Source organism: Ptychodera flava, chromosome 20 (assembly GCF_041260155.1).
Source record: "Ptychodera flava strain L36383 chromosome 20, AS_Pfla_20210202, whole genome shotgun sequence".
NCBI classification, from domain to species: Eukaryota; Metazoa; Hemichordata; class Enteropneusta; family Ptychoderidae; genus Ptychodera; species Ptychodera flava.
The window spans coordinates 25,945,128-25,971,093 of record NC_091947.1 but is presented as its reverse complement, the minus strand read 5'-3'; the positions used below and the strand labels follow the sequence as shown (position 1 = coordinate 25,971,093).

Below are 25,966 nucleotides of genomic sequence, written 5' to 3'. Positions count from 1 at the left end.
AAAAATCCTTTTGAAATATGATCATCATGTGCCACTGACAAAACAGCATCAAAGTCACCATAGCAAATCTGTATCATATGTCTTAAAATCTGATGAACCCATTCTGAATATACATCCGTGCAGACTAGAAAGTAATAAGATAATAATAAACAATTGTCACTTCTACTGTATTGTTGTATAATCAACATCTGTAGTATACCAATTTTATGTTTTGAGCTCGATGGCAATTTACGTCCAATTCTCAGATGACTGCGGTAGTTACTGTACTTTACCTAGCGCTGTGGACCGCGTTGCCGTCTCCGAGTGGCGGCGCAGCGTTGTATAACTAAGAGAATGTCGTCGCAAACTTATAAAGACCAGCGACTGTTTTAAATCGAAATAAAACTATGAAATACAATCTGAAATATCGTATAGAAGTAAGGTTAGGGGCACAACACCTGCTCTTCAGCCACCTGGCGACACGATGCTGAAGTTATTTTCGTATTCGTTTTCGTATTCGTTTTCGTATTCGTATTCGTATTCGTATTGGAGTCACTGACAAAAATCTTAATTTTTAGACCAACATTCGTAATTTTTAATAAAAATTTTAGCGTTTAAAGACTCTTAAGTACTTTTACAATAATAGAATATGCATCGATATTCTGATAATGTAAGTTGGAGAAAACGTTTATCTTTTAGTATGGAAGACCGGTCATGACATGCGACATGCGAGTTTTTTAAACTGCGACCTGGGAGTTCTTAAACTGCGACATGCGAGTTCTTAAACTGCGACATGCGAGTTGCAAAGCGGCGTTTGCATACATGTCATTTCGTTCTCCTCCTAACGATGGATTACAGAGGTAGAGACGAGCTTATTTCTGCATACTTCTACAATGAATACACCGTGGGAGAAATAGCGGCCACGTTAGGACTCAGACATGTATGGAAGACCAGTCACGACCTGCGACATACGACCTGCGTCTTTAAACTGTTATCTGCGACCACAGGCGTGATGTTTACTGGGTAGTTTGTATAAGTGTAGTTTATGCTACGCTCCGACATTCTCTTCCGTAGCCTACGGAAGAGAACGTCGGAGCGTAGGAATAACTACACTTATACAAACTACCCAGTAAACATCACGCCTGTGTCTGCGACCTAACCCTAACCGTAACCCTAACCCCTAACGCTAACTAACCCTAAGTTATGCCGTTACGATTTTCCCTCCCTTGGCCTAACCTCCAGGGTTGAGAGCGAAGTAGGCCTAAGGCTTTTTACCAGAGAAAACCTAACCTCTAACCCTAAACCTAACCCCTACCCTAACCCCTAACCCTAACCGTAACCGCAGATCGCAGTTTTAAAAACTCGCATGTCGCATGTCGTGACCGGTCTTCCATATTTTAGGGCCTAGGTCGAGAAATATCGTTTCTATCATTGGAGTAGAGATTTTAAAAACAAACGGCCAGTCGTAGAATTTTGAGGAGAGATTTTGTAAACAAACATCATTGTCGTATTCGTATTCGTATTCGTTTTCGTATTAACATACGAGCGACATTCCAGACCTGATTAACTTCACAACATTCTGTTGACATCGTTAGTACCACTAATGGAAAGCTGACCCGCCAAATATGACGACTTATATTGAGGTAATTGACTTGTCATAAACTGATGTCTCTGTAAAAGTGATCGTCATACCGACAGCGAATGTAGTACATGAAATTATCGTTCCGTGTGTTTTTATGTTATCTTTACCTGTTTACTCTGAAAAGTACCCCTTGTCAAATGTATTTCTGATACTCCCCCTCCCAAGCAGCAGCTCATACAACTTTGTTATAACTTTGAGCTTTGTAATTTTTGCCTTACTGCACTCCTTGAGTGTGTTTTTGAGCAATAAAGTTTTATAAAGTATTCTATTGTCATTGTTATTTATTTCAGGCCTACATACAGCCATATCAAAATACAAGAAAGTAGACTACTTAAAATATAAACTGTAAATTGATATGATTATTCTAAAGTGAGTAAAAAAGGATGACCGATATAAAAATCCGAATTTGCTCAACTACCTTTAAATCAGAGTTGTTTCGCTCTCAAGGAGACAAACATGAAGGATATTAGCATGGAAAAGATTTTGTTGGTTTTATATTTAGCTTTACAATGGTTTTAATGTGATATTTTTTGTTCAGATATCTGACATTCTATCTCTTTCTTGTATATTATTATGTAATTGCAATTTAAATTTCATAGCATTACCTTCAGCATATGTTCGAAAATTAACTGTAGTATTATTTTAGTATTGATTTAATTTCATTGTATATTAACAGTACCTATCATTCACGTTCATTATACTATTAAAAAGAACAGACACCTCATGTCACGTCCATTCACTAGCCCAAAAATGGTGAGAATGGCACCATAAAATAGCGTTTGTGTGTTGTTTTTATTTTGAATTGTTTGCCATTGTTTTGTTAGTTTTATTTCTTCTGAATTGATGATGAGAACTAATTTCAATGTTTTACAGTTTTGTGATAAGCTGTATGAGATCCTCATTGCCATGAACAAATAATTCATTCTCCACTGTAATATGGAAACTGCCTCCATAGTTTTCTTACAACAGCATACTGTATAAGCTAATGAAAATGTTATGATTAAATCACACCATTTTAGCATTTATCATTACTCACTCATCAGGTGATAATAGTGGATAGATTTTAGGAAGGTCAAAGGCAAATGACTGGGACATGTCACCCATATTCTCTTGGTGTAACATGGATTACCTATTTGGTGGATATTTCACACACACAAAAGACTGAACACGTTTGGTTTAAGGGACAAAGTTGCTCTATTTTGACCTTGATAAGTCAAGAAAACTTGGAATACTTATATAAAGGCACTCAGTGTAAAAATGACTGGTATGTAACTACAAAAGTTTCATAAACTACCCCTTCTCTGAATGCAAACAGAGGATTTCGCTTTTGCCTCGGGACAAAATTAAAGGGAAAGCTGCTATCCTTATCTACATGAAAAGCACCGCCAATTTAAAACTTCATTACAAAAGCTTGCATGTAGTCCAACTTTATGTAACATTGTATGTTCAGCCATGCATGATGAGAGTTGTAACAATTCAACATTTGAACTTGTGTTCTTTCATAGATGAAAAATGTTTTTTCTGAATGTTTAAAGCCCCTGTAGCTGGAACTCTTGAAATTTGTTGACCTGAAAAAGGATTTCTTTTTTCTCTGGTTTTCTTTAAATTCTACAGATTTAAAGGATATAGTCTTTTACCATTGAAAAATTGGACAAGTAAATTTAAATTTTAATTGTTATTTTGATTTCCCGCCATTTTTTAAAATTGATAATATTACAAAGAAAACAGCATATGATGTCCCAGTGGAAAACATTCAGCACTATGCATTAGATTGGACTACTCTGTTGTTTCTGTGAAGATTCCAATGCATATATGCACTGCGTACTGTGTTTTTGCTTTATTTGCATGAGGGTGCAATTTTATGTTTGGGCAAACATTTATTATTTATCTTGCTCAAAATTGCACATGTAGTCCCAGTGGACAGTTTATTCTACCTGTATAAACACCCCTCAAGGAGTACATTCCTATGAACTTGTTGAAGTTTGGACGTAAAATCACAAAAATAATGCAAAAAAGATACAGCTATTGGGCCTTTAATCTTGTGTGGATGCAAGCAGAGTTCAGGTTGTGCACAGTTGACCAATATTTCAGCATGTTTCATGAAATGAAAACAACGAAGTGCTGTTCATATTGAATAAAATTCATTTCAAAAACTCCTGAATGAATTGGAAGAGAGACTAGTTTTTTTCTGTAACCACAGATATTACAGGACAGGAACACAAGCGTTTCAAAAGTTGTGAAAGACTACTTGTATGGCATTACAAGTCAGTGGCGGACCTACAAGCATAAAGTCCCATTATATTGGCAGCAATTAGCATTTGTCATTTTCATACAAAAGATAGCAGATGAGAAGCCAGTATAATAAATGTTGTTGAGCACTGACTGGGAAAACTCATGGAAGTCTAAATAGGCGGGATTGCCAAATATGGCTTTCCCCATGCAAATATGCAAAGTGTGTGACATAGAGCATATATAAAAGATGAGAGGAAATGAAAATATTTTGAAGTCCATAGACTACAGTGACTTGCAGCCGATTGGGCTATACACAACAACCTGAAGAATTGTTTTCTACATAAAACAATTTATTCATTGTACTTCACTTTTGACACTTTGGTAACAGGACTGAGAGATTAAATATATGATTGTGAGACAATTTTAAAGGTCATTTCCCCTTGTAATAACAAATTTAGCTTGGCATAAATATTTGTCAGGACCTATTTTTTTTTAATTAAAAGGAATATGCAACTGCAACTTCCAGCATTAAAGTTACTGGAAAATTGTGGGCAAGCATATAAGATTAGTATTCCTAAAAACCAGAACCACATTAAATTCAATGGTCTCTTGTTACCTGCTCGAGTATAGCTCTGTCATAAATAATCATAAATAAAATAATCATACTGTTGCATAATGTTCACTGCTCCATCACTATTGCAAATTTGTGAATTCAAGATTAATTCAATACGAATTTGTCGCTCCTTCTGTAATGGATGGTTATACTATCCAGACACGCACAATCAGCAAAATAACAAGCAAAATGCAAGCAGCAAATTTTTGAACTTCCGTGGGCATACCTGGCCTTCCTCCATTTAGACTGTAAGGAGCCAGTTTTCACCTCATGAACTTTTCCACATCTTTTCGTTCCTGACACACTTCTAATTATCAATGGCATGATGTTCCTGTGATTGGGCTATTTCTAAACCAAATTTGGAAAGCTAAGTGACGCTAATAATTGAAAAGTGAACATCTTTTCTTTAATTAACAGTCCTGTAAGTCAAGATAGGCATACTAGTGGCTGACGATGTAATGAGTCAAAGAAATCAAAGCACGCCTTTCATGGCCCGTCGTACATGGCTGTAATACTGAAAAAAGAATATAATATACTCAACCCTATTTTTTCTGGATCATGTCCTCAGCAATGATAATCAACATGGAAAAACCTGTTAAGGGTATATCATGATGATTTACTTAAAAGAGGAAAGTACAGGTATTGTGGAAATTTCATCAAGTCAGCCCTAGAAACCTTTAAATTACATTTGAAAGTGTAGTGCTATCATTTTATGAAAGATATAATGTTCTGATAGAAAATCTGACAAATTGCCCTAACAGTAATATTGTGCAAATTACATAATTTTCACATATCAAAATCACTGATGGAACAATTAATTAGCTTTGAAAGCTATTATATTAGAAAATTTCAAAAAAATTAGGCTAAAATATTATTATATTCAATTTTATATTCATTTGATTAAATGATAATCATACAATCCCAAAGAACCAAAAAGACCAAATTTGAGACCTATCACGTAAGTTATTCCTGAAGAGAAGACATGACAAACAAAAATGAAAAGTTATCGAAAATGCAATTTTTATGCTTATTTTATCAACTATTAAATACATAGTCCCTACCAAGATTTTTGCAAAATATCAAAGAAATCATGCAAATATTAATATTTGATATCTGTTAAAAATCATAATTATCTATTTTTTTCTTAATTGCAAAAGCAACATTTTGAAGATTCCACTCAGTTTAGACAATCCGCTATACATTCCACATACCTAGGCTGGTCACATTGGTGTAATTATTTCTTAGTTATGACCTCCAAAATTTACTTTACAGACATGCCAGCCTCTCTGTAAGTCCCCTGAATGAATCTGCAAGGACTAATAAAGCAGATTTTGCTAATTTAGTAAAGGAGTGTCTCAATACAAGGAGGCAAATGTTAACTAGAGTAGACTTACAATAAGAGAGCCAAAGAGAAAAAATAACAGAAATTACATCTAGACAATTTCAATCTACTTTCATTCCAACATTAACTATTTTATTAACATAAAAAAAACTATATTTTGTACAACAAGTATCACATGTGAAATTTGAGATCACAGCCAATGCAGAGCCAAGTTCTTTGTTTTGAAGTTTTCATTCAAAAAGTTACAAAATAAACAATATCAGTTCTCCATGATGAGTGTGATTATGATTAAAACCAACGAGTGAACTAATATGTACTACAGAGACCAAACACAATGGCAAGAATAATATGATATGATTGAGGTATGATAGAAAGGATAGTGTGAGGGTAACCTTCTGCTCATTATTGTACAGATTATTTAGCAACTGATCTTATCACAAATCTACAAATTCTGTTAGGATGCAACTCTCAATACAAGTAATCTGAATTTTAATATAATAAAATTATATGATAAAATCCTAGAACATTTTCAGATATTCTGTGTAAAAAATGAACATGGTGTTATATTTTACATGTCCTCTTGGTTTCAACTTTTTTGTCATGGTCCTCAGATCCTTCAGTTTTACTGACCGCATTGCAAATCATGTCATTGATTACTAGTATAGCTATTACTGACATGATGGAAATAATTGTAATTCTTTCTCTCTCTTATAACTTCATCTTCCTCTTTTTCTTGGTTGGGAATATTTGTGAAACTTGTATAAGTTTGATTTTTAATTTATTATTTTACTTTCATCCACTGGGAAAGGCTTTAATGGCGACAGATTGTTTCTAAGCAAAAAGTCCATCTACGCTGTGAAAATATTGCATTCTGAAACCATGACCTGTACACATCATTGGGAAATATCTCCTGTAGCATGCACTGAGTACATTCCACACCATTACATCTTGTCCTGTATGAAAGATAAAATTGTCTAACATTAGCAAGGCATTTGTTGACAGTGTAAGAGTGCATTGTTTTCACAGCTTATTTATGTATTGAAAATATTTTCAAGAACAAATTGACACATAGTCATGTAATATTGAACTGAGATATTAAATTAAAAGCAGATCCTCCAAAGTGAGAAAGATAAGTACAATACATCATTGTACCAGTACACTGATAATAATACTGAAACCCATCAACCCTATCTCCATACTTACAAGACAAAATTGTTTGCCTGCCATCCTAAATATAACTTGCAAAAACTTTGTCAAAGCTTTATTGGCTAGCCCTGTTCCAATATGTGAATATAGGATCAAACAAGGAATTCTGTAACTTAAAAATACAACTAACAAAGGGTCAAACATGTCAGGAGTACCATGTGAAGGGATAAAGTACCATGGGATGTGATCCTGACCACCATACATTCGGTTTTGTGAGGTCAGTGATTGTTCTCAATGTGGACCCATTGTTGTAGTCTTCTTGATTTTCTTGGAAAATGGTGACACTGTCATATTATTTGGAGCCAAAATTCAGCCATTCATTCACACTTATTTTTCCTGTGCCATTTGCTGTTGTTGATGGCTAATTTCTGTTTATGGCATAACTTGAGACAATGGACAAGTTTCAAGCAGTTCATTTGTGAAAAACTTTTGATATTTGTGCTTTCCCAATTTTTGATTCACTGAACAAATTAAAATCACAAGATAACATTTCATACAATTAAATCCTTTAATTGTGTTTTTAGTGCCTATAACCAACATTTAATGAATTCTTGTCCTACAAAGTTCATATTTCACTATCATGTCAAGATGTTTAAAACTAGTGAAGCACAATATGTCCCACACGGTGTATTTTTATCACAAAAATTGACTAGCTTGAAGACACAGATACTGTAAACATGATTCTATAGACTGCTGTAAGTGAGTGAAATTACATATTGTTTTGGCACAATACAACTTTTTACTGGCTTGGCAGACGGGAGAAGTGATACTGTCTGACAGAAAAAGGGTTAATGGTTGCTATCATCAAGCAATCCTAAAAATATATTACGTTGGATTATAAGTCTACCAATGCTATAAGATTGAAAGGCAGCCACTGTGCTATGATTTTTTCACGAGTACTTAGTAATTACTCAAACTAGCTCAACACCCCCCCACCCCCGATTTTGTACATTTGCTTAATGCTGATAAAATGATCTGACATGGCCAGAAGCCATTTCCCTGAATGTCATCATTTTTACTGGTAGTTTGAATTGGGAATTTGATGCGCACAATGTACAATTTATATCTTCAATGTGAGATAGCATTTGCAATGTTTCTTTATCTATTCAGTACTCAACTCTATGTTCAATGCTGGTTTTGACTACAGCTTCAATGTGCATCCAAAAAAAGAAAGACTCAGCTACCTACTGGTACTACCCATATTTGCTGACTGATTAAGACTTTTTGGCAATTATTAAATTCCACTTGCTATTCAAATGTACACTGCCAATCTCTTGTATTTTGTACAACTTACAGAGTCAAACTAAATGATGCCTGAGAGAGCTATGTCATTAAGTGAGAGATACAATATGTAGAATATTGCCAAAGATAACTTTTCTTTGATAGGTGAGTATCAGTACACGTAGTTTGACAAATACTGTCCTTTCAGGACTTAAAAAAGGGGCGTGGTTATATGAGAAATGGAATCATGGGGACATTGGACATTTGCACAACCACTTTCAAGAGAGTGAAGGTTTCAGCATGCTAGTGCACTCTCATTCTGATGCCTCAGTGTTAGCAGACTGAACTCTGAACACTTTTCAAACATTTTAGAAAGTGTACCAGAATGTTTTATATATGACACTTTGCAAACTCTTTGTCAAACTTGTAACTACAACACCTCAATACCAAAATACACCTTCTGATAGGAATCTCATGATTATCAGTTAAGTCTTGTGGCAAAAAATGGAATATATTAAATGATCATGAATTAATAATTATAAAGAGGATACTACAGTATTATAGTTGATTTTCACTTGCATGTCATTTCACAATTTTCATGGGACAATAAAAACTTTATAATATTCAAAATTTGGCATTCTCTCTCTTTGTGGCTTTTTGCAACACCTGGAGATTTTCAATGTTAAGTAAGGCAAGAAAGTCTGTTGACAAACCAATACCACAAACTTAGTACGATATGAGAACTAGTGGAGGTTTCCTTTCTCATGAATTGCTCTGCTATAACTAGCATCAGCATGATACATGATTTTCAACAGTGTCTGGAAAGACTTTTTGATATACTCTGATTTTGATTACTAAGATACCCTAAAACTACTTGAACTCTGACACCAATTAAGGTTTGCTTTGACGCCTCTACGGAGCATCACTGATTTAAATGAATTTCAGGTATACTGGACCTAAAGGAAGTCTTATCCACTTTTGAATAAAGGGTTGTACTTGTATGTTGTGTTGTTTCATCGCTTTACAGTGTTGTTTGTTATATTTACCGTATCATAATGATAGTTATAATGATATTTGCATTGGTCCATGACCATTTTCAAATATACTCGTCTATTTTTCACTTTTATTTAGTAGCTTGATCACACTTCCCAGAATTCTTGTTTATCAGCGTGTGACAAAATCTCGTCAACAATATTTAACAATGTTGCGACAGACACAGCTGTCAGAGAATAAAATTTTTATCAGTATAAATATGAAAATTTTTGCACAGGTTTGATGTAGAATAATGAGAAATATATTTTTTAGAATTTATTTATATTTCCTTAGAGGAATAAAGTATACAAGAAGTAAGACCACTGATTCCATTGGAATTTTCTACAACAAATCAAAATAAATGCAATGTTGCATGTAGGTGCATGAAAAATATAAGCCCTAATGAAAAACTGAGCCTAAATATCTGACTGGGCTGACATGTATGGAATGTCTAATGCTCATTGCAGAATTTTTGTTAAGGCCAGTACCCCAGTAAATGTTACTGGGGTTCCCCAGTCATTTTACCGGGGTTCCCCTTGGTATACCAATGCAATCTGATTTAGGGACAGAAGAAATGTTAACAGGTTCCCAAATCATTTACCAATGTTCCAGAACCTTGGCAAAATTACTGTCATTTAAATTTCTGGTTCACATGAGCATTTATACCGGTACTTCCAAACTCTATCAACTGCAAAGGCCATAATTCCTGTAAGTCTATCAAATCCACATCTTTGCAAGTCATTGCTCAAGTTATCTTCCTAAAAGCCAGCTCCATTTTGCAAGTCTGAACACAAACTATTGCAACAATTTTGATAAAAACCAGGTCATGTGTTATTTAGGTCAAAATACAGAAAGGAGTGTGAAATGTATTATTCAGTACAAAAATTGAATGGCATTTAATTCTCATGTCATACTTTTTTCAGAAACTACAATAACATAGTCTTTCATGGGTAGTTCCCATGATTTAAGTTTGAAAAGGCCCTGCTTGGGATGAATACATTGTATAGTTAGCCTCCTTTGTTAGTTTCACAAGACAACTTCGTCTGCATACAAAAAACTATTATTTGAAGCGGGAAAATTTTGTTTTTCGACAAAACTTTAATTTTTTCCAAGTAGATCCACTGATCTCGCCTTGTACAGAACAACTACAATGAGATGAATAACAGTCACTCAATGTTGAGAATTCAGTTTTGACAATACAATTGTAACAATGTTTCAATTCTTGAGCATTTTTGGGTAGCAAGAACTGGTGTTAGTTTTTATCCACGGGAAAATATATTTTTCATACTTGCATATTAAATTTATCACATGATGTGTTTTAACCCCTCACGTTCCGGTATCAATGGAACAGATTTGCATTTATTCAGAAAATGCAGGAACATGACTGATACATTTTCTATTTGCACCAATTGCATATTCCTTCTTACTTGTGAAGTGAATCCCTGTTTTAAAAATGATTTCCATTGGTTGATGTGTTAGACAATTTGGCTATAAAAATGGCCCATGTGCAGCCCTCCCCATCACTCCTGTTTGTGAGCTCTCAAGAAGATAACCACGTACCAGTTTGTATGGATGGGACAGAACAGCCTCGTTGCAAGAAGAAGTTGTAAAGGTCAGTCTACACTGTTCATTTTGATTGTTATGTATTTCAGGGCTACACTATTACTCAAGAAGGTACATTTTTACAATGTTTGTAGAATAATTTCTTCACTTGAACTATAATGTAAGCCCATTGCAAATTTAATATACAGTACACTGCCAGAAAAAATGTACAATGTGCTGTAAAATTTTACACAATATGTCATGTATCATTTGAACATTAGTTGCCCTAACATTAGTTGTTTTCAAACTTTGTTCCCAATGTCTTTCACATTACTTTGACAAATTTTCAAGCTTTGAACACTTTTGGATATTTTGAGGGTCTGAGTAGATTTGAGTTTCTGGCTTACCAAATCAAGCTATAGATTTTCAACCCCCTTTATTCGAAAATGACATTTACAAATTTACTTCTGAAAAAATTAATTTTGAGAATTATCGTGAGAAATAATGATTTTCTCATAAGGTGGCACATTCTTGAGAGGCTGTACATATACAATCCTGTATGAGCAAAAGATTGCAAGATTAATAATGCAGAAGATCCATTTAGACAAATGGTACTTATATCAATTTATGACGTATGTAAGTTTGCTATTTTCATATGACTGTAATACTCAGATATTCTTGTGAAAGACTGTAATTATTGGAAAAGTAGTGGGCACACTTTTTCATTTTATCAATTTATGTCTGGTGGGTTTGTTCCAAACAAAAGAATTCATTGTAAGTCACCTGGAATAATATTTAGGCAAATTTTGTGTCAGTGAAAACTTAGAAGTACCAGTACTTCTTTGAAACTGGCCAGTTACAGAGTCACCAATGCTATACAACAACTAAGTTAAGAGGTCCATACGATTATGAATATGTGAATAAGATAATAATATGTTAATAACATAATTAATGTACTGTCTCATAACTCTAACTATACATAATTACATTATCAATTAGATATTGTAAATGATTTATCAATTATTGTGAGTCAATTGCATCAAAATTTGAGTAAGACAAAATCTACTTTTGCCATTGCACCATTCAAAATGCCAGTATCTGTAACTTTGGATAAATGTTTCACTTTTTTGTTTTGCATGTGAATTGCAAGTTCTTTTGTTACTCCAAAACATGTTGATATGGTATTTACTATTTACCTTGATAACACAGTGTCTATTGGTATAAAATGTACCGTACAGTACTGCTTGCATTCTAGTCCAGATCAGTAGTTACTTTTTCATAATTTACAAAGCAGTCTACTCATGTACAGGCTGAGGTTACAAGCTGAATATTTTGTATCTCAACATGGCTTCTAGCAATTTCATTTACTCTGAAAATCTATTCTGATGCTAACATTTCATTATTAAATATATTCATTTATGAAAGTCTATTTTGGTAAATACTAAATGACAGCATTTGAGTTTATGAATTAACCTATTTTGAGCTGTTGCTGATGGAGAATATTATTTGGCATAAATTAAGCATTATGTGTTAAAGTTGAGGAAGTTACGCCAGATATGAGTTTGATTAAGGGAAGAAATTGGTTAGTGCCATCTTGGACACTTCTGCATTTCACCTTCCTCATTGTGAAAGATTTTTTCAAGTAATATTTAGTACACCTAAAATGCTACAAGACCCATTATCTTTCAGAATGTGTCATGAGTGCTCTTGAATTTCCAAAATCTCTTTAGCTATAGAACATGGTAATTGGGAAAATGTCTTTCAATTGCAAAGTTGTAATTAGTAGAAAAAACTAAACCCAATGTCAGCACAACTGAAAATCTTCATGATCAAAGAACCTCTGAAATGGAATCAAATTTTTATAAAGACACTTTTCAAGCAAGCCTTAGTTAAAAGAATACATTAAATATGATGATGGTTGGAATAGCCTTTACCTCTTAACATAGCATAACCAAACCTAACTATGGCAAGTTAAGGTGGAGATGCATGTTGCCAGCACATTATTTTTCAAAGGAATATTTCTCATCACAGATGACAAGGAAACCCCCTCATACTATATACTTTCAAAAAGTAGAGACTCTAAAGTTTAGTAGGGTGGCACTAGTTTACTCAAAGGATAAAGTGGGTGTATATTTGTGGTAAAAAACCTCATTTTTTGGTATTAATGATGAAAATTTTATTTAACTAAAAAACTTGACACAATTTTCTGAAATGTAATATTTCACTTGAAGCAAGAGTATATGTAGGGAAAAATGACTATTTTATTTTGCACTATCTATCCTCGTTCTAAGATGGTAAGGGTTGAAAGACTGACAGTCAAAACAATTGATTAAAAACATGATTAACAAAATTAAAATGCCTCTTACTCAAAATATAAGAACTTTATGGCCAAAGAAAATAGTTGTTTTGTTATATAGCATTTAAAGGACATAATGTGAAAATTTAAGAAAATTTGACACAGCCAGAGTGAAGTTTAATTCTTTTGAAATCTTGAAACTGGGAGAAAAGAGTCGCCAAGAAATCAGGTGATTTGTATACATTTGCATAAATCAACACTTCTTTGTCATATGACTTACAACTGCTTGACAAGCTAAAAGGTAAACCCAACCACATTTTAATCTTTGGTTAACAAATTAATTAAAATTTAATGAATATCGCTGTGTTGGGTGCAGCATTCAAAAGTCAATGCTGGAAGTTTCCATATTTGACAAAATTATAATAATTTTAAAAATGTTCTTGTATTCACAATCAAGGTTTTTTGTCCTTTTCAGCATGACTTAACATAACAATGTATAAAATTGATGTAGCTCTGATGTCTGATTCAATTCAGAACAGTCAATTTTGACATATGGCCTCGTCACCAAAACTAGATTGAATGTTAGGACGTGTAGGTACTTGATATTATCAGTAAGTACAATACACAAACCAGATATGAACTAAAAATGCTCACGTGTTTCATTATATATTGCAGTTATGTGTAAATTTGAACCTTTGCCACATGTTTGCAACTTTATTGAAAGTATTATGATCAACATAATGAACAATATTCACCACCGATTAATTCTAAAAGGTCATGAAGTATACAAATATGTAATTAGCTGAAATAAAAATATTAAAGTTCTTTGAATGCAGTCATTGTATCACCACTTTATATGGCAAGTGTCATTACCTTTGGCCAAGTCCTTCAAGCCATATATGCTGAACTGTGAAAGCTCATTAGATATGCAAATTATAAATTAGCTGACATGAAAATGTGAAATGACTTTCGATATTGTTTTAACCTGGTATAATCATCAATGTACATAGCATGTTTTGCCAACTTTGATCAAGTAAATCCCAGTATATATCCGTAATTAGAAAAGATCATTGAAAATGCAAATTAGGAATTGGCTGGAGAAAAAATGCTTAATGACTTTAAATAATGTTGTATCATAGCATCTTTAATGTATAGCAAGTTTCATTAACTTTGGTCCAGTCAATTCAGATATACATATATCCCTAATTGGCAAATTTCATCAAATATGTAAATTTGGAATTGGCTGAAGTAAAAATGCTTAATGATTTTCAATAATGTTGTATCATAGTACATGTACATGTATCTTCAATATATGTAGCAAGTTTTGTCAACATTGGTCATGTCAATTCAGATATATCCCTAATCAGGAAAGTTCATTAAATATGCAAATTAGCAACTATCTTTCATGTCACCCCTTAATGATTCCAACTGCTGATATATCTTGGTGTGATCAACATTTGTAGCAGATCTCATCAATTGTGTGCAGTCATTTTTAATGTATATCCATTTTTTCTAAAATCATTAATTATGCAAATAAGCAAAAAGTATGCAAGCCACACCCACCAAAAAATAATCAGTTCTTGCCATTTGCTAACTGAATGTATGTACCAGATTTGATTCTGATCTAATCAGCCGTTTTTGAGATATCCAACCAACAGACAGACAGACAGAAAGAGCAAAAAATGATAAGAATTACAAAATTTAGTTGCATATTATGGATGGTTACCCTGGTATATATGATGGTTCTAACAGATAATCAAATACTAGTCAGAAGAGAAAAAACAATGACTTTGATTAGAGAGTTGACACTAAGGTGCTCTAATATATTCATAACTGAAGAAGCATACATGTATCTAAGAATACTATGCATTATATTGTCATAATTTATCTCAAAGACTTCTGTTACAAGCAAAGTAAACATTTAAAGCAATGATTTCCATACAACCAACTTTTAACTTTTAAATTTGTTTGATGTAAAGCTATAGGTGTATTAACCTGGGCTCAGCTATGCATGTAAAAACAAGGTGCTGGTTGTTTCCTTTATTTAGGGACTGGTTAGTTTCTTTGGCCGGGGGTGGGGGGTGGATTCATGGGGGGAATCATCCTGTTTGTGACTTTGGTGATAGGGGGTCACCATGTTTTTAGAATGCCTAATAGGGGGGTCAGTGTGTTTTTGAATTTCGACACGGCTCATACTTGCGTTTAAAATGCACTGTGCCAGCCACAAATTTCATCATTCACTTGCATTTTTCGGCATGCCCTTCGGGCGCGTAGCTTTAATAATAATAAAACATATTTTTCAGAGAACCCGTCCTACTGCAAAATGTAATATTTCAGACATACCGGTATATATCTGAGATATCTGTATGTTTAAAATTTTTCGGTGTGCCCTTCGGATGCATTTGTTCAAAATATCAAACAATGTTTTTCAGCATGCCCTTCAGCTGTATGACTTTCGTATATCATATATTATAATATATATATATATATATATATATATATATATATATATATATATATATATATATATATATATATATATATATATATATATATATATATATCTGATATATGAAAGTCATGCAGCTGAAGGGCATGCTGAAAAACATTGTTTCATATTTTAAATAAACGCTCCCAAAGGGCGCACCGAAAAATTATATACATAGATGTCTGGATGTTTAATATTGATGTATAATTATGATGATATTATTTGAAAGAAATGATGTACATGAATGCCTTTAATTAATTCTGTACACCTGTACCACATTTAAGTTTACCAGGCAACAGGTATTCCCATGGGGCATTTCAGCAGGAGAAGGGTTAACATGTTAAAGTCAGTAGGGTTCATAAGCTCAAAGTTGCTTAAAATTTAAGGACTGTAAAGGACATTTTCTGGGACTTGTTTAGTCAAAAATACCATTTTTAAGACATTATTTGAAAAAAGTATCATTTCTATACATCATTTTACATTTTTCATTTCACAACTGATAACCTTGTCATTTATAAAAATTTTGTGTTGATCATCAATTTTCCTAGACTTCCAAGGACTTAATTTATTTTCAAGGACTTTTTCATGACTGTCCAGGAGGCTTTAAAATCAAAACAGCCCAGATAATGACAACACTCAGAAAAAGACACATTGACAGGGAGTAGTTGATTGATGCTAAAATATCATCATTACACTATTAATCACATTGACAGGATGAGTAACAAAGACAAGCCAGTGTTCTGCGGCACCTGCAATAAATTATGGAAACACAGCCAATGCATAGTTGGATGTGACTGTTGTGATGGCTGGTTTCATCCAAGATGCCAGAAAATTACAAACAGGAAGGCAAAACAATTACCAAAATTCTACTGCCTAAAGTGTACATCTAACAGAGAAAAAAAGGAGGAAATTGAAAACAATTTGCACAGTGAAAATGAAGAACAAAACACCGAAAAGACAACCAAAACAGGTCTACAAACATGCGATGGCAATACAGAAGTAGGCATTCAAAATGCCACTAATTCTGCCAATAAACAACAGACAAACAGTGAGCACATACAGGAAGGTCTTATCAAAATGGAACTGTCTGGGACAGTTGCTGTAAAAATGGTAATGAAGGGGCAATTGAATACCAACAGTGATCAACAAGTAAAATGTATGAGACTTAGTTTTCAGCTGCACCAAAATAAAGATATTGTTAGTACACAACCGGAAACACATAACTTTGATGAAATGATGTCAACCAAGATACAGGGCAATAAAGCGACATCCATTGCATCTCAAACTTTGGTAGACAGTGGACCAGCAGACTCTGCTGACAATGATGGTATGATGTTGTCTGGGAAACATGGAGACCTACCCACATCCATTGCATCTCAAACTTTGGTAGACAGTGGACCAGCACACTCTGACGATGATGGTATGATGTTGTCTGGGAAACATGGAGACCTACCCACATCCATTGCATCTCAAACTTTGGTAGACAGTGGACCAGCACACTCTGACGATGATGGTATGATGTTGTCTGGGAAACATGGAGACCTACCCACATCCATTGCATCTCAAACTTTGGTAGACAGTGGACCAGCAGACTCTGACGATGATGGTATGATGTTGTCTGGGAAACATGGAGACCTACCCACATCCATTGCATCTCAAACTTTGGTAGACAGTGGACCAGCAGACTCTGACAATGATGGTATGATGTTGTCTGGGAAACATGGAGACCTACCCACATCCATTGCATCTCAAACTTTGGTAGACAGTGGACCAGCAGACTCTGACGATGATGGTATGATGTTGTCTAGGAAACATGGAGACCTACCCACATCCATTGCATCTCAAACTTTGGTAGACAGTGGACCAGCAGACTCTGACAATGATGGTATGATGTTGTCTGGGAAACATGGAGACCTACCCACATCCATTGCATCTCAAACTTTGGTAGACAGTGGACCAGCACACTCTGACGATGATGGTATGATGTTGTCTGGGAAACATGGAGACCTACCCACATCCATTGCATCTCAAACTTTGGTAGACAGTGGACCAGCAGACTCTGACGATGATGGTATGATGTTGTCTGGGAAACATGGAGACCTACCCACATCCATTGCATCTCAAACTTTGGTAGACAGTGGACCAGCAGACTCTGACAATGATGGTATGATGTTGTCTGGGAAACATGGAGACCTACCCACATCCATTGCATCTCAAACTTTGGTAGACAGTGGACCAGCACACTCTGACAGTGATGATGACACAATGTCACCCTTGAGACATGAAGACCACACAACAGCCATTGATGCTCCAAAAGTGGAAAACAGTGGATCAGAAACATGTGACAGTGATGATGATGTACTGAAAACTATAAGAAATGGATACCACACCACGCCAATCGCTGCTCCAAAATTAACAGACAGTGGACTGGCAACACATGACATCGAAGTTGGAACAACACCTTTTAGATATCGACATTACACCACACCTATTACATCTAGAAAGTTGGTTCACAGTACACCTACAATACATGACAGTGACGATGCTGCAATAACACCTGGGAGACAAGGATACAACACCACGCCCTTCGCCTCTCGCAAGTTGGTAGATAGTAGTCTAGCAACACATGACAGTGATGATGATGATGGAATGACAAACAGGGCACATGGATACCAGACCATATCTGATGAAGATCAAGATGTAAATTCAAGTGATGACCAGACAATAACATACCGGTATAGTAAAGACAAAGAATTTATGTCAAGAGTACATAGCAAAACACATAATAAGACTTACACAAGTACACGGTCAGAAGCTGGTCAACATGTCCAACATATGAAAATGTGTCAACCACTTGTAGATGAAACTATGGTAGAATCTATACTGGATGTAAAAATTCCCAAAGGAAAACACATGCAAGCAACAAGCAAACCATCATTTACGTTTACATTGACTCCTTCTGAATGGGAGAGCATAAAACCTACAACCAGGTACAAAAATGGACAGAGGCGGTTGGAGGGAAGATGGAGTTTTCTCTTCAATGAAAAAGTATGTAAAGTAAATGACAAGTGTGTTTTAGTCTTCTACAGTAATAGGGTCCGTAAGGAAGGCACTCGTAAGAGCAGTGCACCCTTTTGCACCATATTAGCAAGATGCAAGCATCAATCATGCCAGAAATTTAAATTCACCATAAAAACTCAACAAGAGGAACAGACCTGTCCTGGTAGAAGTCATATGTGATGGCTTAATCAAACACAAAAAAGGCAAACAGTTATCTCGTCACATAAGAAGTGAAGAAAGAGCACAAATTGGTCCACAGCTTGTCAACCAGAGTCCAAGTGAATACAGACTTGCTAGTCTAAGGAAAGCAAATAAGGAAGCTGTTATCTTTGGAAACCTGTCAAAAGTAAAATCAAAACATGTGTACCAGAAAATTTCATCTGAACACAATTGTAAAGATGAAACATCTAAGGATCACTTTGAAGATCTCATCAACACAATGAATAACATGAAAGAAGACATAAGTGGGAAACATATATTTGGTTACATCCAAGAAATTCATTTTCAGCCATTACAAGTGGTCAACTTCACAGAGAAGCAACTTATTCTGTACAACAAACTATGTCAAAGAAATAATGCCTTCTTGCATATAGATGCCACAGGGTCTGTAGTAAAGTCACCACCAACCATCAAGAAGCAGATCCTTTACTATGCATTGGTAACAGCAAACAGAAGTTTGCACTTGTTTTCTGATAATCCACCACTTCCATTGGCCGAAATGCTGACAAATGACCACTCAATTCCATCCATCACCCATTTTCTCATGAAATTCCGAAGAGCAGCGAAACAAATTTCTGGCAAATCTCTGTCCCCACAAAGAGTAGAAATGGACTTCAGCTGGGCTATTCTTCAGGCAGTCCTACTTGCATTCAATGCTCAAGATGTGAATAACTACTTGCAGAAGACCTGGGCAGTTGTTAATGGTAAATGGTTAATTCCCGCTTCATTCACAGTCATACATATCTGTGCGGCTCATTTTATTCATGCAATTAGTCGCAATTTAGCAAAGAAATGTCATGACAAAGCCCTGCAGAAGTTCCTGCTTTACATTACAGGACTATTACAGAATTGTACCAGTCTGAGTGAAGCAACTGAGCTTGTTCATCATATAACGATCATAAAACCTCGCCAAGACGCACCACTTCAATGGAAGAAAGCTTGGTCAAGCTTAAAAAAAAGATAATGAAACTCAAAGATGAAGATGTTTATCCTGACATCACAAGCTGTGAAATTCCTGATGAAAACTGTGAAGCACATGAGGGAAACACTATCAGGAGGAAGTCTCCCTTCTTTCAGTACTTCCACAAGGTAATTAATGCCAGTACCTTGAACATGACAAAGGAAGACAAAACATCAGGTAAGCAAACAAATCCATACCAAAGCATCTCATACATTGAAGACATGAAGGACAACTACCTCCCACTACTACCGTTATGGAGTGGCTTAATGCTGGGGAACTTGGCACGCTATCAGGACACAGGTGTGATGGACTCATCAGTGACTGAAACAAGAGCAACAAATGCAGTCGCAGAAAACTGGATGAGAGAAGTCAAAATCAACATTCTCCACCGGAGGTGTCATCTCAAAATGGCCAAATTCTGTCTGATTATGTACAATTCAATTAAACCAAGAATTGAAGATGTCGCCATTTCAGCCTTGAAGCAAGTAAAATCTAACAAGACATCAACAAAATCTACCAATGAAGAAGATGCTGAAGAAAAATGGCAGAGAAGGAAGCTAACGTCAAAAGCAAAGAGTACATATTACAATCCACCTACAGTGCCTCTGAAAGAACCATCAATTGAGAGAGTAAGATGTAAAAAGAATGTGGTACCAGTTCAAGAAGAAAAGTATACAGAACATAACATGTCCAGTACAACACAAACGGCTACTGCAAAGGTACAATCAAAGCGCCATAAGAAAGTACAACCAGAAGCTCCACATTACAGTACTCGTACAACATCAACAACAACAACAACAACAACGGTGAGATTCAATCCAACAACAACAACAACAACGATGAGATTAAATGCAACAGCTGAAGGTACCAGCAATAACCCCTCTTCTCAATGTATCCCATGGAATGGATCAACAATGGCTGCTGATGGAACCACAGTGGAAATGACTAATACATGTCCAGCTGATAATATGTTGATGATCTACCACATCATTCTGAGCAGAAGGACAGATATTCAACAGTGGTTCATGAACCAAAGCAAAGAAGCTAACAGGACTCTGCTGAAAGCACATCAGTACTTCTTACAAAAGAAATGGTCAAAAGGGAAAGCGACATGGTTATCTCAATTTCCAGTCAAACCAGTGCAAGGAGTCTTAAACTACTGGGGAGCAGAAGTTACCTATTTACAACCTCTACTGACAGCAAATCAAACAATAACCAGGACAAGGAAATGCTCGATGGCAGACTGTCCAAAAAGAGTGACAGAGGAGATGGCTACCCTGCCAACTTTGAGGTTAGAAAAATTTAATTTACTATTTTCATGCCTTAAATAACTTATTGCAGATAATTGTACATAATTATGAGATGGAGAGTAAAGGAAGCACTGAGCAACTTACATGTTTAAAGTGACAAATATAAACATTGAATGAGTATATTGATGAGTAGTTGTAGACCTACAGTAAATCTGAATTTTACGAGAGCAGTCAACATCATCTTGAACTTGAAATTTAAACACTAACTGTAACAAACATACTCTTGCACTTACTTTTTAGTGAATTATAACTTTCACTGACTGTCACTTTTATTGTGTTCCATTCCAGTGATGTCAGACACATTCCCAATGGTAGCAGGGATTACCTCCAGGCAGCCATAAACTATTGGTTTGGTCTTGGTGAGAAGGTTGCAGTGTGTTACAAAGTCATTAAAAATCCATCTGAAACAAGGAAAACCAGAAGAGTTGTTACAGAAGAACTTGTTGAAGAGGGATCAAAGTGGATTACGAAAGAAACGTATGTATAAACATGTAATGAATTGTATATTTACTATATGAATTTGAAACAATGAACCTTAGAGCAGGTGATCATTTGCTTAATACATGGGGTAAAGTCCCATGTCTCCTGCTGTAAGGGTTGAACTTCATCGTTCCATATTGCACATCAAGGTAGTACCTAGCTGAAATTCAAATAGGTGCAGACACTATTTTAAAGAGTTTCAATAGATGTGTGGTTTACTCTGCTTCCACTGTTTTCACAATGATTGACATTGATGCATCAGGTTCAAAATTACTTTGAATTGATTTTCACTCAACAGAGTGGATTATTATCAGCTTCATTACTGACAAACAAATTCAATGGATTTTCAAGGAAAAAGGGACTAGCATCATGTACTGGTAGATACTGAAAGCAAAGAAGAATTACTTTGAGAACCTGGGATTTGTAACAGCTACTTCACTTTTAAACACTGCATGACAATTTAAAATCAATATTGTTGTTTATATCACAATACTGTAATTTAGAAAAACTATCTACAAGAAATTTTGAATACGTACAAGAAGATAGTGACTTGTAAATCATGCTTACTGTATGTTCCTATTCTTTCACAGGGTAATCTCTTACTGCCCTGGAACTCTGACAATTACACAGACAACATTCAAAGGTGGTATTCCCCCAGTGCTTGCAATAGACGTCTCATATCTTGCTGAAACAACAAAGCGGTTTACATCAGTTAAAGAGATACCTGAGAATGTAACCATTGAAGATAAAGTGTAAGTAGAATCCATAGATATATCTCCTTGGGGGAGGGGGAAGAGAGAGAGAGAGAGTCACATTTATTTCATTTTCAACAAACCTGTGGCTCATCTTAAACTTAAATTTGTTAAAGTGATTTGTTGAACAAACTGTACTGCAGCCTTAATTTCTGTAGTATGAATATTTATAAGCACATTTACGAACTGTAGTCTTCACTTTTGCAGTGTGAAAATTATGCAACCTTGTGAGTGAAATGCCTAAAATCAGTATTGTATGTTTATTTTAAATTTTAAATATTTTCAAGTAAATCTATCAATTATGCAGTTATATTAATTAGCTCAGCATTTCAATCTCTAGCACTTTGAATTCTAAGGTGATAGTAGTAGTGAAATAATTCCCTTAAAAAATTTCAGTCTGCTGCAATGGTATAAAGTCATTTTCAGTCTCAACATGTTTGTGTTACTTTTCACATGATTTCCTAGCGAACACCCAACAACTTGCAAAACTTGGCAGAAAACTTTCACATCTTATGGCTCCTGACAGTGGTGAATCTCAAGGCTGTGTTGTCACCTGTTGCGCATTCTTACATGTATTTATCAATGTTTAAATTTTTCATCAGGAGCATATCAAGCTTCTTAAATTTGCTGCTGATGTCACTGTTGTGTATATGTATTTCATTTAAAATGGTTACATGTATGAATAACATCAATTTTCGAACTTTTTATCCTGCAGCTACTCAGTATTCGCATGCACCATGGCTGACGGAAGCCACTTCATCTGTATCTACAGAGATATGAGTGATGGTGTTTGGCATATCTATGATGGCATGGCTGAATACCTTAAACCAACAACAGGAATCCAAATTCTGAATGGGGAACCACCTCCAGAGTATAGGTATCAACTATTGTATCTTGTACTACAGTTTCAGATACACTAGTGATAGAGGGATATATTGACTGAAATACAACAGAGCTCTCCTTTTTGAGATGGCAGCAGTAGCTGTGATGTTAAAGAGCTATCAGAATGGATAATGATTGAATTGTAACTAAATTTATCTCACGTCTTGACAACTCAAAGGGAAGAGTGAGGGCATATGTAAAACAAATCAACAGCACATTGTTTCTGTCACCCAAAAAGCAAGTAAACATCATGAAAAGTTCTCTTCTACATGGCTTTTAATTGTCAAATGTTTGAGTAGTATGATGCACATTTCATTCACATGGTGATAACCCTCTCGTTTCTCTTGTCAAATGTACATTTTGTGTAAAAATGGTCACTTGTATTGTAAGAGATAGAGACTGAAACAAGCCTCACTGCAAATGTGACTTACCTTGATAAGTTCTGTGCTACTACGGGGTATATTGACTTTTGGTGGCTCATGGTCCCTATATAACCAGTAGTCAAAACTTTGAGCCCTGGGGAAGGCATCAAGAAGAAATATGAACATTCCTGATTTGTGTTTAATAATTACTCTGAAGTTTATGGTTTTCAAATTTTCAAAGTAAACTACTTGTACTACCTTGTGCATGTTCACTGAGTAGTGCTACTGTATTTTGTCCGTAATGTCATTCTGGAATGCAACAATCTTTTAATAATATAGTTTGTTTTGACAATAGTAATGTTGGATGTTCCATGGTCTTTTGAGGAGAGCTAAAAGAAACTGTTGTAGTAACAATGAGTATTTTACTTATCAGTGCAATGTAAGACAAATTTCAATTGTTTGAGCTTGTATAAGGTCTGATTTTCAGGTTGTAACTTTACATCAAAACTGTACTATCAACAACATTTATGAGAAATGTGTACATGTAATTATAGTTATTTTATTACAGTGCAGTATAGTTCAACGTGTTTGTTTTTTATATTTGGAAACTACTTGCATGTATTCAAAGTTTGTATCAGAGATCACCTTCAATTGATTCATTCATAGGGAATGTGTTTTGTTGCATCATGTACAGGAATAAATATTTTTCATGAGCATTGGCTCTTTCTTCAAAATCATTCTCTTTTTACTTGTTTTTGGATGTATGAGTTTGAATGTGGGAAGAATGATGTTCAAACTTCTGGCCAACTCATAATTCTTTATAAAATAACTGTGGAACAAGTAAACAACTCCATTGTGATACTTTATTGTGGGCCAGAGTATGAAAACATGTGAAGTATGCCAGCAGTTGTGTAGTTGCCTTTTGACCCAAATGACTGCCAATTTTGCACCTACTTTGGTCATTGTAAAGAACATCTTATGAACAAACATGTGAAAATTCTCTAAAGAAAATTATGTCTCATAAATTTGAATGATTGTAATGTAAGATTATGTCCTTGAATACCTGTAGGCCCATTTTAAAGTTTTTCATAATTTTTTTTAAAAGTTCCAAAGATAACCTAAAAAAGGAAACTGACAACTTATGTCAAAATTGTGGTGATGAAGTGGCTTCTTGTCACCCCACCCTTTTACCCTAGTCCCCTTGACCCCCCTCATAACTTGTCCTTTAGAATAACTTGTATCATTATCTAAAAAGCAAGTCACCAATTTTGTTTTAGTAGACGCTAGTAATGCCAGGATTTTCAGAGTCAAATTTTCTCACAGAAACACCATCATCAATTCTCCCGGGCAAGTTGCATATTTCAAATGTTTTCATATAACAGAAAAATTAGTCAACGTTTAAATGACCACCACCAGAGAGAAGAGAGTGTGCATTATTGGGGTCAAATGGACAGAGGTCGAGGTGACATGCTCCTATGGGGATATGTTTCTTTTTGTCTGTTGGCAGGGACTGTCTATTGTTTGGGTGTGAAACTTGTACATTTGTCGGTCTGATAGAATAATATGTCAGCAATTCCAATCATGCCCTTCATAGTAAGTTATATGCCAAAGCCAAAAACGGTTTGCCACTGCAAGATATTCTTTCCGGAAGGAATGGTAGTCAATTTTAACTGGTCTTTCTCTTTGTGCTGACCCCGGGCCAATCAAGAAAACTGTAAATTTCGATCACTGGACATCTTATGCATTTATTGTAGGAATCAAATGGACTATCGATTTTCGATTCCATAAGAACATACTTCACTTCTCCTTTTCAAAATCAAAGAAAATGGACGATGGTCTTTGACGGGGCAAATACGAAAATGAACGTAAAAACTTATCTAGTAATACGTACAATCACTTAGACCAATATGCTTTGATATAACCTGCTCATGGTGAGTGAATATCGCCTTCACAGGTCTTCAACTGAATGGGACAGCCGTGTTTCGGTTAACATCACAAACGATAGTGACGGGAATAATATTTTCTTGATCTAAATCAACACGTGCTCCACGTTTTGAGTACTAGTGCGTGCATACTAGAGAAACTGGCTATTTGTTTATAAAATCTTTCCTCCAAAATACCCACCTGTGAAAAACTTTCCTCCAGCAAAAATAGCACCATTTTTTCGATAATGGCGAGTACAAAGAACGATTTTTCATTGAAATCAAATTCTCATAATATTTCAGAATTATATATTATTATATATGTATTTAAACTTCTTTGAAAGTGGAAATTTTATATTAAAATTACGAATGTTGGTCTAAAATATAGATTTTTGTCCGTGACTCCAATACGAATACGAATACGA

At 35.1% G+C, this 25,966-nt stretch overlaps 1 long non-coding RNA gene across 4 annotated transcripts in view; it reads right to left on the bottom strand.

The window, feature by feature from the left end:
• Positions 1 to 25,722, bottom strand: part of LOC139120422 (uncharacterized) — a 32,749-nt gene extending 7,027 nt beyond the window's left edge. The window contains exons 1-5 of one of the 4 annotated variants that reach the window (XR_011549093.1): positions 25,511 to 25,722; positions 23,689 to 23,773; positions 22,160 to 22,304; positions 21,377 to 21,544; positions 5,678 to 6,761 (exon numbers count right to left, since the gene is read on the bottom strand). This is a non-coding gene — a long non-coding RNA (uncharacterized lncRNA). Of the gene's footprint in view, positions 1 to 5,677; positions 6,762 to 21,376; positions 21,545 to 22,159; positions 22,309 to 23,688; positions 23,774 to 25,510 lie in introns of all 4 variants that reach the window. The other 3 variants (XR_011549092.1, XR_011549094.1, XR_011549091.1) reach the window with 3 other exon arrangements.
• Between the last annotated feature and the right edge of the window lie 244 nt (positions 25,723 to 25,966).